This window comes from Rhineura floridana, chromosome 1 (genome assembly GCF_030035675.1).
Source record: "Rhineura floridana isolate rRhiFlo1 chromosome 1, rRhiFlo1.hap2, whole genome shotgun sequence".
Classification (NCBI taxonomy): domain Eukaryota; kingdom Metazoa; phylum Chordata; class Lepidosauria; order Squamata; family Rhineuridae; genus Rhineura; species Rhineura floridana.
In genome coordinates, this window is record NC_084480.1 from 272,768,279 (window position 1) to 272,782,113 (window position 13,835).

The following is a 13,835-nucleotide window of genomic DNA, read 5'->3' on the forward strand; positions in this document are numbered from 1 at the left end:
TTAAATAAATTAAAATAAGCCCATGGTTGTAGAAGGGACATCGCTGAGTGGTTGAGCACATGTGCTGCATGCAAAAGTTCCTGGGTTCAGTTCCTGATGTCTCCAGGTAGATTTTTGAAACCCTGGAAATCTGTGTTGTTGTTATGTACCTTCAAGTTGATTTTGACTTATGACGACCCTATGAATCAGTGACCTCCAAGAGCATCTGTCGTGAACCCCCCTGTTCAGATCTGTAAGTTAAGGTCTATGGCTTCCTTTATGAAATCAATCCATCTCTTGTTTGGCCTTCCTCTTTTTCTACTCCCTTCTGTGTTTCCCAGCATTATTGTCTTATCTAGTGAATCATGTCTTCCCATGATGTGTCCAAAGTATGATAACCTCAGTTTCATCATTTTAGCTTCTAGTGATAGTACTGGTTTAATTTGTTCTAATACCCAATTATTTGTCTTTTTCAGGTCCATGGTACCCGCAAAGCTCCTCCAACACCACATTTCACATGAGTTGATTTTTCTCTTATCCACTTTTTTCACTCTCCAATTTTCACATCCATACATAGAGACAGGGAATACCATGGTCTAAATGATCCTGACTTTAGTGTTCAGTGATACATCTTTGCATTTGAGGTCTTTTTCTAGTTCTCTCATAGCTGCCCTCCCCAGGCCTAGCCTTCTTCTGATTTCTTGACTATTGTCTCCATTTTGGTTAATGACTATGCCGAGGTATTGATGATCCTTGCCAAGTTAGGTGTCCTCGTTGTCAACTTTAAAATTACATAAATCTTCTGTTGTCATTATTTTAGTCTTCTTCACATCCAGCTGTAGTCCTGCTTTTGTGCTTTCCTCTTTAACTTTCAATAGCATTTGTTTCAAATCATTTCTGGTTTTTGTTAGTAGTATGGTATCATCTGCATATCTTAAATTATTGATATTTTTCACACCTCCTTCATCTTGGTCCAATTTCGCTTTCCGTATGATATGTTCTGTATATAGATTAAACAAATAGGATGATAAAATACACCAATCAGTTTCTCCATATTCTGTCCTTACAGTAGCCTCTTGTCCATAGTATAGTTTGCGCATCAGGACAATCAGACGCTGTGGCACCCCTATTTCTTTTAAGCATTCCATAGTTTTTCATGATCTACACAGTCAAAGGCTTTGCTGTAATCTATAAAGCACAGAGTGATTTCCTTCTGAAATTCCATGGTCCGTTCCATTATCCAACATATGTTTGTGATATGATCTCTTGTACATCTTCCCTTTCTAAATCCAGCTTGGACATCTGGCATTTCTCGCTCCATGATGTTGAGCCTCAGCTCTCCCAGAAGAGACAGGAAGGGGGGAGGCATGAGTTTCAGACGCCTCCACTGCCAGAAGACATAGAAGGCTTGGGGGTTGTTGAGTCTGAGCGGGACCTGGGGGGGGGGAAGCGAGCCTGAATTCCAGCCAGTTCCCACAGATGGCGCGATCTCCAAGGAGGAGAGTGCGCCGCCCCCAGTTGTTGCTGAGGACCTGTTGGGGGAACTCCAGCTAAAGTGCCAACTCCTCCCTTACCAAGCAGTTCCCAGGATGCCACCAGCGTGACGCAGCCCCCTGACCTCGAACCCATTACTCAGGAGCAGGTGTCTTCCGATGAGCCATTAGAGACATGCCTCCCGCCACCTCGCTCCCGCCACCGCGAGAAACGGACAGGGCAGAGACAGGACTTGCGAAGGAGTCAGAGATTACGATCAAACACATTCCCTACTTAAGCTTGCCACTCACAGTGGGGAGCTGCTGAGTCAACTTCCTTCATACGCCGCAAAGCATGTCTAGAGTGTAGTTAGGGATTTTAGTGAGTTAATGCAGGTTTTTCTATGAAGCGCAATGCCTTTGATGTATCCATTACTTTAATAAAACGAGATTTAATTGCACCCACGCTTCAGCCTCATCCTTCCGGCTCTGGACGGGACACATATATAGTAAGAGCCTTTGTTGTAGAATCGTGAGCATTACTTCACTTGCATGAGATATTCAGGCAATAGTTCGATAATTACTGCATTCCCTGGGATCCCCTTTCTTTGGAACTGGGATGTACATGGAACGCTTCCAGTCTGTGGGCCATTGTTTAGTTTTCCATATTTCTTGGCAGATTTTTGTCAAAATTTGGACAGATTCAGTCTCAGTAGCTTATAGCAACTCTATTGGTATGCCATCTGTTCCTGGTGATTTCTTTCTTCCAAGTATTTTAAGAGCAGTTTTCACCTCACATTCTAAAATTTCTGCCTCTTCATCATATGGTTCCTCCGTGAATGAATCTGTCATCCTTGCATTTCTTTTATAGAGTTCTTCAGTGCTTGCTTCTATCTTCCTTTTATTTTATCTCTGTCAGTTAGTGTGTTCCCCTGTTGATTATTCAACATCCCTATTCTTGGTTTACACATCCCCTTAATTTCTCTAATCTTTTGGAATAAGACTCTTGTTCTGCCTTTTTTGTTGTCCTCTTCTATTTCTATACAATAACTATTGTAATAGTTCTCTTTGTCCCTACGTACTAGTTGCTGTATTGTTGTATTTAGGGTTCTAACCGTGTTTCTATCTCCTTTTGCTTTCCTTCTCTCTTTAACCATTTTAAGAGTTTTGTCAGTCATCCACTGAGGTCTTTCTTTCTTTTTAATTAGAGGTACAGGCATACCCCGCTTAACGTCGCTTCACTTAACGTCGCCTCGCTATAATGTACATGCTCCATATGCCACCATATCCCGCTTAACGTACACGTGCTTCGCAATTATGGACACTTAATAGCATGACGCCTCTGCCATCTAGTGGTGATTGCAGTGCAGTACATGCATAGATAATTGCTTCACTTTAAGTACATTTTCACTTTACATACACGCTCCGGCCCCATTGTGTATGTTAAAGCGGGGTATGCCTGTATTGCATTTTTGCATTCTTCCCTGATAATGTCTCTGACTTCACGCCATAGTTCTTCTGGTTCTCTGTCAACTAAGTTGAAAGCCTCAAACCTGTTCCTTATTTGATCTTTATACTCTTCTGGTATGTTATTTAAATTGTATTTTGGCATTATGATTGCTTTGTTGGTCTTCTTTAGCTTCACTCTGATTTTCGATATTACCAGTTCATGATCTGTACCGCAGTCTGTTCCTGGTCTTTTTTCACAGAAAGTATGAAACTTCTCCATCTTCTGCTACCAATTACATAATTGATTTCATTCCCATGTTGACCATTTGGTGATGTCCATGTGTACAGTCGTCTTTTGGGTTGCTCAAAAAATGTGTTTGCAAGAAACAAATTATTGCCTTCACAGAATTCAATAAGTCTTTCTCCTGCTTCATTTCTATCTCCTCAGCCCCATTTTCCCACAATTTCTAGTTCTTCTTTGCTACCTACTTTTGCATTCCAGTCCCCCATGATTATCAGAACATTTTGTTTTGGTGTATGACCAATTTCTGTAGTTCTGAATAAAATCTCTCTAATTCCTCTTCTTCTGTGTTTGCCATTGGAGCATAGACTTGGATGATGGTTATGTTAATAGGTGTCCCGTTAAATCTCATTGATATCACTCGTGCAGACCTTGCATTATAGCTCCTAATTGCTGTTGCTACATCACTTCTCACTATTAAAGAACCCCATTTCTTCTTAATTTCTCATTTCCTGCATAAAATATTTTGTAGTTCCCTGATTGAGTGTCCCATTCCCATCCATTTTAATTCACTCATGCCAAGTATTGTAATGTTGATGCTTTCCATTTCTTGCTTGACAATTTCTAACTTTCGTGGTTCATGGTTCTCACATTCCATGTTCCTATTGTGTACATTGTACAACTCTGGACTCTCCTTTCACATCTGTACACATCAGCCTCTCTGGACTTCCTTTCAGCTTTGACCTAATGGCATCTTTAGTCACAGAGCTACTCATACTTGTCTGTTGTTCTTCCCCAGTAGCTCATTGAGTGCCTTCTGACCTGGAGGTCTCATCTTCCAGCACTATATTGAGTTGCATTTGGATACTCTGTTCATAGGGTTTTCATAGTAAGAGGTATTCAGAGGTGGCTTACCATTGCGTTCCTCTGAGTCTGGATGCATCTTAGTCTGGTGTCTCAGCTTTGACCATTTCGCCTTGGGTGACCCTGCTAGGAGTCTAGCCTCTTGGTCTTCCACAACACTCTCAAACCCCCTCACCATGTTAAGCTATGCAACCTACAGGAGGGGAGATCTGTCTGGACAACATTAAGCATAAAGGTTTGATGGACTGACTCAGTGTAAGGCAGCTTCTGAACATCTTAACAGGATGGGCCCTGCCAGCCTTGGTTCATTTCAGCCTAGTGCCAGCAAATCAGGCAAGGGCAAGACCTTTGCAACAAATGGCATTGTAAGCGTGAATACCCCAAGTACATGGGCAGGACACCCATACTACAACCATGACCATGTTGGTATTCCAATATAATGGAAGGGATGTACATGCAGCACTACCCATTATAGCTCAATGATGGAGCAGGTGTTTTACATTCATAAGGTCCCAGCATCTCCTTTAAGACAGCCACACAACAAGTAACGAAACAGATGTCTGCAGGCGGCCCTGGAGAGCATCTGCAGTAGGAATAGACCAGGGGTCCTCAACCTTTGGGGGCTCATGGAAACATTTGGATTTTTTAAAAAGTGTTGTGGGTACAACTACAAATGGCTGCCATTGGGGACATGGGCAGTCACAAAATAGTTGCCATGGGGAGAGGGCTATCTAGACACAAATGGTTGGAAGCAACCCCTCCCTCTGCTTTTTCTGTGTGTATTCTGTGCCTGGAGGGGGGTTCCCTGCGGCTGTGTGTTCTCTTACACAGGGAGAAAGCACACAAGAGAGAGACAGAGAGAGAAAAGAGAGAAAGGCTGTGTACACGCCATACATGTGAAGCACATTCCCCCCACCGCAATGGAAAATCTTGGGAACTGTCGTTTGTTAAGGGTGCTGGGAGGGGTAAATTAAAGTTTTCACAGATCTTTGGGGGAAGCTATGTGCTTTAAGTGTGCTTTAAATGTGTGGCATGTGTGCAGCGAAAGAGAGAGCACAGAGGGAGGGGGGAAGCAGGGAAAAAGAGAGAGACAGAAACAGAACATAAGATCCTGCTAGATCAGGCCAACGGCCCTTCTAGTCCAGCATCCTGTCCAGTAGCCAGCCAAATGCCTATGGGAAGCTTGCAAACAGGACCTGAGCACAAGAGCACTTTCCTGTCCTGCAGTTTCCAGCAACAGATATTCAGAAGCATACTGCCATAGACCAGAAAAAAACAGTAGCTGGTTGTGCAGTGCTGGCTGGAGGTAACCCTAGCTCTTCCAACCACTGTTGCATCATACAAATACAGACGCTGTTGTTTAAAAAAACAAAATAGCAGGAACATAGCCAACCCTCTGCCAAGGACTCTTGGAACACCAGGCTCCTCAGCAGGGAATACCCCACCATACCAGAGCTTGGAAAAGTTACTTTTTTGAACTACAACTCCCATCAGCCCCAGCCAGCATGGCCACTGGATTGGGCTGATGGGAGTTGTAGTTCAAAAAAGTAACTTTTCCAAGCTCTGAATAACCATCTGGTTTTCTAGGCAGCATTCCCTACCCCCATATTCAAGTAAATGTAGGATGCCTGGGGAGAGGGGGAGTAACAGACCAGCAAAACACAGCTTCATGGGCATTCTCAACATAACAACATAAGAAGATCCCTGTTGGATCAGACTAAAGGCCCATCTAGTTCAGCATCCCTTTCTCATAGTTACCAGCCATCATGACATCTGCAGGTACTGCACTGTGGACAGCAGCAGAACATAGGGTTCCCAGAAGCCTTGGACTGGCTCAGAGTCTCAGGGCCTAGCAGTTCCTCTCCAGGATGACAGGCCTGGGGCTGGATCCCCGGGCAGATGAGAGACTCAGGCTCAGGCTTCTGTTGTCCACTGGTGAGGTTTCAAAGGAACCATTATCTACAGGCCCACAGCAAGGAAGGAAAGAGTTCAACTCCTCCTCGCCATCTGCTGCAATCCCAATAAATGAGCGGGGTAAATGTTTTGCCAAACACTGAGACAGACCCCAGCTCTTTACATCCCAACAAACAGAGGATCATAGTTACGAGCTCAGTGCCAATATTCACCTCAGCACTAATATTTGTTGGAAGCCACTGCTTCAGAGCAGATGTTAGTCTGTATTTATATGCAGAGTGCCAAATCTAAGCAGGTCTGACTACCCAAGCACATTTTCAGCATTTATCAATGAATATAACATGAATATTTACTACTGAACAGTGAGCATCCAATGGTGCTGAGCTATTTGATTTGATTTGATTTTTTACAAAAGCATTTGATTTGATTGACTATAGGATGCTGATTAGCACAGATAAAAATATGATGCTCTTGAGGATAAGTGACATCTTAGAAGCATAACTGTTTAAAAAGAACTCAAAAATTTGTACTGGACAAGAAATCTGGCTTGGCTGAAATGGACAGGGGTGTCCGCCAAGGTTCAATATTCAGACCATGTTTATTGGATTTATTTGTCAATGATTTATTTCTGGCTTCTGTTAAATCTATTTTACAACTATATAGATGATGCAATGTTACAGCTTAGTTCTAATTCACTGGCCATTGCCTATAAGTATTCTGATAATTTATAGTGATGGCTTTAGAAAGACTCTGGATGGGGGGAAAGAACAGGAAAAAACAGCCAGCTATCCATTTTTCAATTAACTCCAAGTGAACAGATCATTCTTGCATTCCTCACTTAGGCAAACATTCCTGTTTTAATTCAAGATATTGGTATGATGGTACGGTAACTTCTTGCCCTCCACAAACTTCCCCTCCTCAAACTGCCCCTCAAACTGGAACACAAAACAGTTCCAGCTTTTCACTAGTAGACAAACAATTTTGAGAATATTTAGTTTTAAACCTATAGAAACCCAGCAGGCTTCATAAAATAATGAAAAGCCTCACACAAAAAATAAACCTATGCTGATTTATTTTACCTCTCTCTAAAGTTCAAGAAGAATAGGTGCAGAACAAGTTTTGATATCAGTGCAAGTAAATTTAAGCTTACATTTCTACTATGAGTATACAGAGAAATATGTCTTTGGGTAAATAGATATACACCTTTGCAATTCAACATTATTTTGAAACAATGAAGCAATGAGCCACATTTCAAATACACTCTTGATTCTAACTATTCTTAATTATTTTGTTGTACATCCCTTACGTCCCACAAATTACTTTTGCCATGTTCACACAAGCAAACCCACAAAACTCCCATCATAATTTACATCTATAAAAAATGCTGCAAATGTTTTTGGTGGAAGGTGGCATGGGAGTATATATCTGATCAACAGACTGTTTATAAGCATTCCATGGCATCCAGAAGCTCAGCTAATGACTGTGAAGCAGGTTCATTAATTGAATGCTTAAGTCCTCTTGAGGTATTCAGCCTGGATATACAAGGATAAATACTTGTAGCAGCTCCAACATCTCTGGGCACACCAGCACCACCCTCTCCACTCCCAACTTTTGGGTGTTTAGCTGAACCTGGAGAGAAGCCTCCTGCAATCAGAGACCTCAGCCAAACATGGAAATAGGAATGGGAAGATCGGTCAGTTTTGGTTCTCTCCGTTTCTCATTTTCTAATCTTAAAACCAGTTCTCCACATTTCTGCAGCAATTTGCAGATTTTTATTTTTTCACAAAAACCCTCATGAAAATGTGTCAGCATTTTAGTGTGAATTTCTCCTACTAAACACATTTTTGTATGCGGTTTTGACTAATGTACACATTTTTGCAAGCAATTTCTGCTAATATAATGCATTTTTGTATGTTATGCTCACTAATATGTGCACATTTTCCCCTAATATACTCATTTTTTGTAAACATTAATTGGCTGGAGAGCTGCATTGCAATATTCGGATAAGAGTAAATTTTGAAGGAAGGCTGTGCTTCGGTTCTCATATTTTTCAGAAAGTGCAAATTTGATAAATTCAGCTTTAAATGTGAACTGAACTGAATTTCTCCCCCATCCCTATATGGAAGCAGGGCAGGCAATCATGGGGACATTGGGGTCAAGGTCCCTAGCCCTCTCCACATTTTTGCCATTGCATGTTCAAACAGGAGGACTATAGCTTTAGTCATAATCATGGTGAGTTTACAGTGATATTAGAAACCTAGTAGAAAATGAATTGCCTTATCTAAGAGATCTGGAAAATATCTATAATTCATCCCACAAAGCCATGAATCCAGAGTACCTGGACTTTGCGCAGTTTGTATTGAAATTAATGAAAATAAGACTCACTGATTTAAAAACAAGTCCCACTGAAAATTGAAGGCACCTACTTGCAAGATAGGTGTCAATGGGCTTGAATGCTCGTCCTTTGGTTCTCATCAAGCCACACTCTGGCTTACATTTTGAACTTAAAAAAAAAAATCTCTGGAACGAAAGCTGGCTTCCAAACTCCTTTAAATATTTGTATTATAGTTTTAAATTTGTATTGTGCTACAGCATTACTCGAATGAATTACTCGAGCTGGAGAAAAGAAAAATCCAATTGTATATGGTAGGCTCATTTGAGATCACCACATTTGGAAGATGATAGTATGAAACCTGCAACCTCAAATCTAAGTGTTCCATTTTTCTTTGGTAAGATAAGCTTCTGTCGTAAAATGGCCTTATGCAGCTAAATGGAAAGGGATGCTTTTCCTTCCAGAGGAACTAGGCATTTGCTACATTTTAAAACTTTAAATCTATAGACAGTTTGGTTTTCTCTAATTTGTTAGGTGCTTTATTGACATTTTGGTTACCTTGCTGGGAACCTTGAAGATCTCCCAAAAGGATCCATCTTAAAGTGACAATGAAGATAAAGGCACAGAAAAGGAGATAAGCTTCTATTTAGCCATTCTGCACACTGAACATTTTCACTGCTGAGGATTAGCTGCCACAAAGAAAATTCACTGTAAACTGAGGACAAATTTCTGTTAGATTCCTATGATGTTAATAGTTGGTTATATTCTATCCATACAGTTTCAATGGGAATTTTGCACGTCTTAGGGCAGAGAATATTATATTATTCTTTTTTTTCATTTTCATCTTGTTCGTAGTACTACTGCTACAACAACAACATATTGACTTAACACCAGACATTTCACAGGTTGAAATACAGATATAGTATGATCTCAGAACTGTGCAAGAGAGAAATTCATGGAAAAGAATAATGAAATGAAAAATATATTCATTGATTAATATATCATCTATGATAGCTATACAGAACCTCCATATATTGAAGTAATGTACTTGAAACACCAGATGTGTTCAAATAATTGTTTTTAAATTGTTTTTTAATTGTTTTTTAAATTGTTTAAAAAATTTTAAATTGAGTTTTAAATTGTTTTTAAAAGATGTGTTTTAAATTTGTATATTTGTTTTAATGTTTTTAGTTACTGTAAACTGCCCAGAGAGCTTCGGCTATGGGGTGGTATACAAATACAATAAATAAATAAATAAATAAATAAATAAATAGGAACAGATCAGTCTGTTCCTCATCTATGTCAATTTCACATGTATTCTTTCATAAATCTATTCCATTCTGTTTCCACATTAACTGGGCTTCTACTAGGAGGAAGGGCGGGATATAAATGAAATAATAAATTAAATAAATAAATAATTGATAAATGTATTAAAACTCCATATGAAAATCCATATTTAAATACAAAATAGGGGTGACATCCAATGATATCCACCCACTTGTACTATGGAAATGTACTTGTATAATTGGAATTCTGGTTTCTTTTCTTTCCCTGAAGCCCCAACCTTTGAGATGAGAATTGTATTACATAATTTGAAGACATGAGAAATCTTAAGGATAATGACACTCTAAGTCTTGGAAGCATGAATTAGGTCTACTCACTTACAAATTTAAGAAGGGTTTTTTTTTTTTTATCACTTGTGGTTTGCCACCCTGGGCTTCTTTTGGTAGAAAGAGCGAGTGAAGTGGAAGTGAACTGCCTTCAAGTCTATTCCGACTTATGGCGACCCTATGGATAGGGTTTTCATGGTAAGCAGTAGAAATATTGTAAATTTAATAATTAATACAGTTAAAATAATAACTATAGCAATGAAATTATCCTCCAGCCTTAGTGACAAATCTCCCCCCTTGTGACAAATCAGAGTGAGTGGCTGTCACTACCATGCCCTGCTTTTGGGCTTTCAGAAACATCTGGCAGGGATGCTACTAGTATTAAACTATAAGGGTGTGTTCGAAATTCTCCTTCTATTATTATTATTATCATTATCATTATCATTATTATTATTATTATTATTATTATTCCCAAATTATGTACAAAACATTAGATGGAGCTGATCTATCTAGTTCAGTTTTGTCTACATTGACTGGCAACAGCTCTCTGAAGTTTCAGACCAGGATCCTTACTGAGACTGCTGGGGATTGAACCTGGGATCTTTTGCATGCAAAGCATGTTCTCAGCCACTGAGTTCCAGCACTTTCCTCATTGTGCATGCTCAGTTTGCACAGGGCTTTTTTGTTTTATGTTTCTTCAGTTTATTTCCCCCTCTAGATCACAAATGAGCATATGTGCATTGATCTAACATACAACAAGCTGGGCTGAGCCAAATGTTCCAAGCAGAAGACATCTGGCTCAGATTGGAGGGAAGGATTAGGACCTATGAACCTGGAGGCTGTTTTGCCCATTTGGAGTAGAGCATGAAATATGCCCAAGAGGTTTTGGAGGCTCACCTTTAAGCAGCAGGGGTGACTTTGTATTTTGTCTTTACTTACTAAATGTGAAATGCTTTTTGTCCCACTGATTTCAATAGGAAAGATTCATGGCATGAGCTTAGCTTCCCTATTGAAATCAATGTGAGACCAAACTTTGGATGAGACCCACTCTTAGACATACTCAGAGCAGACCCACTAAAGTAAAATCTGAGGTCTAATCTGAGATCAACTAACACTGGATATCACTCTATAACAACAAAACCATTAAAAACATTACCCCTCAATAAAATGTAATAAAAATAGCAACAACAAAGCTGCCTAGAGTTTCTTAAAACTGAAATGTCTGCATAGCAAACTTTTATTTATATATCTATGTAAATTAATTCTTAACTACCCTTCATCCAAAATATTCCAAGGTAGTGTACAAAGGTGTGAAAGAAAGTATCATACAACAAAGAAACACAACATTATCACTCTTCTGTGATGTGGCCCTGGTGAATCAACAGGCACATCTCATGCTAAGAATATATTTTGTTAGGGAAGCAATTCAGGAGAACATTAGATATTAAATAACAACAACAGCAGCACCTATGGCACTGTTCTTTCCTTGGTTCCAAAAGCTGCATCTGAAGGTATGTTTATTGATCTTCCAGTCTCCCGATTCTAGTTTTAAGGAAATTAAAAATAGGATGTAGCTTTAGCTGATGTAGTGCACCCCATTACTACTGTAAGAGTATCCAAACCTGATTCAGACCTGAGCAGGCTGTTAGATTAGCTTGGAAAGCTTGACATACCTGTTCAATACCAAACCGTGTCACAAAAAAGTTAATGGTAAGGATATGTGTAACATAAGTAATTGTTTAGGGTGCAACCCACTGGGAAGTTATCTTGTGGAAGTCCTGTGGTGCTTTTGCACAGCACCCATTCTTTTTCTGGTGACTGCTCAGTAGAATGGGTTCTAAATTGCTATCTGTCCTAAATTAATATCATATAGAATCATAGAATCATAGAGTTGGAAGGGGCCTTGTAGGCCTCAATACTAATGCACAAAAATCAAGACATAAACACTACTGAGAGGAGAAAAAACTTATGCCAACAGCTGTAAGCTATCTATCTAACTATATACATGTACGTGCGCACGCACACACACACACTAATTTACCTGAGACTGCAGCGCTTATGGGAAGCATACTCTGGCCATTCCCACTGTTGAGTAGAGCACCTGCTTTGCATGAAGAAGACCTCAGATTTAATCCCTGGCATCTCCTGTTAGGGCTGGCAGAAACCCTACCTGAAACCCTGGATATCTGCTGCCAGTCAGTGCAAACAATATTGAGCTAAATGGATGAATGGTCTAACTCAGTATAAGGCAGCTTCCTATGTTCCACAGCATCCCCTGCATCCCAGAAAGGGCATCCTGGCAAGGGGGAGGGGAGGGTTACCTCATCCATCAGCCAAAAAAGGAGCAACTGCAGGGAACTTCCTTCAGGAATGCAACTCTGAAGGGAAGCATACTAGGATGCCCATGTATCCTACTTTCAGAAAACAGTCCACTGTTTAAAGGGATGTCTAATTTAGGCACGGTGAAAAGACAAAGAACCATCAGTTGCTCATCAACAGATCAACAGTCAGCCTTGAAATTGCCCATCAACAGCTGACAGCAGACTGAGCTGGCAGGAAGAATGACTAGATCTGTCAGTTTCAGTTCTCTTAGATTCTCATTTTCCTAATCTTACATTCAGTTTTCAACATTTCTGCAGTAATTTACATTAAAAAAAGCTCATGAAAGGTGATTTAGTGTGAATTTGTCCTACTAAAGACATTTTTGTATGCAATTTGCCCAATATGCACATTTTTGCAAAGCAATGTTCCTTGATATATTGCATTTTTGTATGTTATTTTTACTCTTACATGAAATTTTGTGCAAATTGCTTGGGTGAAGAACTGTATTGTAAAACTTGATGATGTGCAAATTTCAAAGGATGGCTGTGTTTCAGTTCCCATATTGTTTTGGAAACAGCTAATTTGGTAAGTTTGCCTTTAAATGTGAATGTAATTGAATTTCTCCCTCATCCCTACCTGGCACACAGATCACTCGATGACAGTATGGTGAAAGGTACTGGATTTCTATTCATAGCATTTAGTTCTAGTTTGCAGCTATAAATTGCAGATGTAAATTTTATACAAATCACTGCCCTCTTTTGTTTTCTTTTTTGCAGTGTATAAGTGGCCACCCTAAAGTACACTTTGGCTCCATCCATCAGTCAGGGGACTATGTTGTATATTTAGGTTTGTGCTTATATACATTATGACTATTGTAAGCTGCTTTGAGGAACATATGATTGCCATGTGTTGTTATTAATCTAAATAAATAAATAAATAAATAAATAAATAATCATTGCTCTAATAATAATAAAAGCAGGATCCTTTAAATAAATACCACGTACCGAGTTTTTTGGGAAAATATCACCTTCATCAGGGAAACAGTACTATCAGACAATTCTTCTTCTGGATATACAGAAGAATGGTAAAGGGAACCTTTTGTGTCTCTCTTAATATACCACCTACTTGCCAAAATGGCAAGCAATCCCTATGGCAACATTGAAAGCAACAGATCATAGGACCAAGCCACAAAACCTCTTTGTAACAATTCACTGATTGTAGATGTGTATTGATAATGGGGCAGGGGAGGAATGGAAAAAGGAATTTTGATATTTTAATGAACAGTATTTGATAATATATGTGTGTATTTTTGTTTAAATCAATGTAACCTAATTAATAAAATAAAAATTTGCTGTCTCTGTAGCACTTCAGAACATTCCCATTAATCAGAATAAAAATCAACTAAAATGATGGCACTGTTTTTAAAAATGTCATTCTCATAACGTCACAATGTGATTTTCAAAATGGAAACATTGTAGTATGTTCCTATGTCCTGTTCAATGTGCATAAAAAGATAGCAAAATTAATTCCTTCCCCTGATGACTCTAGAAATGAAAACCCATTATAGCAATAATATTTGTGCTTAGGCCTTGATGTTTTTGTGTAGAATCTGAATGCCTTGAAATGATTGCATAGAGTGGCTGATGAGGACA